The following is a 684-nucleotide window of genomic DNA, read 5'->3' as shown; positions in this document are numbered from 1 at the left end:
CCCTTCGCCTGCCGCTGGGCTCCCAGGGGGTCGTCCTGGGGGGGCACAGGGATGGGTCAGTGGGGTCCCGCAACGGGAGGGCACCAACCTGTGGGTTGGCCTCAGCCCTCTCCCCCAGCAAGGCAGCTTCTGCTTAGGTGACACGAGTTTGGGGGCTCTCAGCGCTGATAAGCAGCATCACCGTGATGATGGAGACACAGGGAAGGGCTTCTCGGGTCAGGGATGGCTACAGGGTGCAGGGACGGGTGACAGAGACCCACAGCCAGGGGAGGAGAGCTGCGATGGAGGGGTGAAAGGAGGGAAAACACCTACACACCCACCCACCCCAGCTCGGCTCACGCCACTGCGAGGCCCCAGGGATGGGGAAGATGTGGCTTCAGCAACGGAGCACCAGTGTGGCCGTCTCCTCGATGTCCCCAGCCATCGGTCCCCCCCTCCGGGCTGGTTTGGGGTCTGGGTGCCGGGGCAGACCCCAAGCATCCATTTCCAAAAGTAACGTGTCCCTCATCCCCTCTCCTACCGCGTCTCTCCCTGCCCGGCTCCAGCTCCGGGAGGGAGCGGAGACCAAAAACACAGCACAGCTCTTGGGGGTGTGGGGGGGAATGGATGAAAAAGCCATTTGGGACCAAATCTGCAGAGATTCATGAGATTTCTCGGCAGCTCGGCACGGGCGGAGGCGGTGCG

The sequence above is a fragment of the Charadrius vociferus genome, unplaced genomic scaffold, assembly GCF_000708025.1.
Source record: "Charadrius vociferus isolate BGI_N301 unplaced genomic scaffold, ASM70802v2 scaffold816, whole genome shotgun sequence".
NCBI classification, from domain to species: domain Eukaryota; kingdom Metazoa; phylum Chordata; class Aves; order Charadriiformes; family Charadriidae; genus Charadrius; species Charadrius vociferus.
This window is presented reverse-complemented; position numbering follows the sequence as displayed.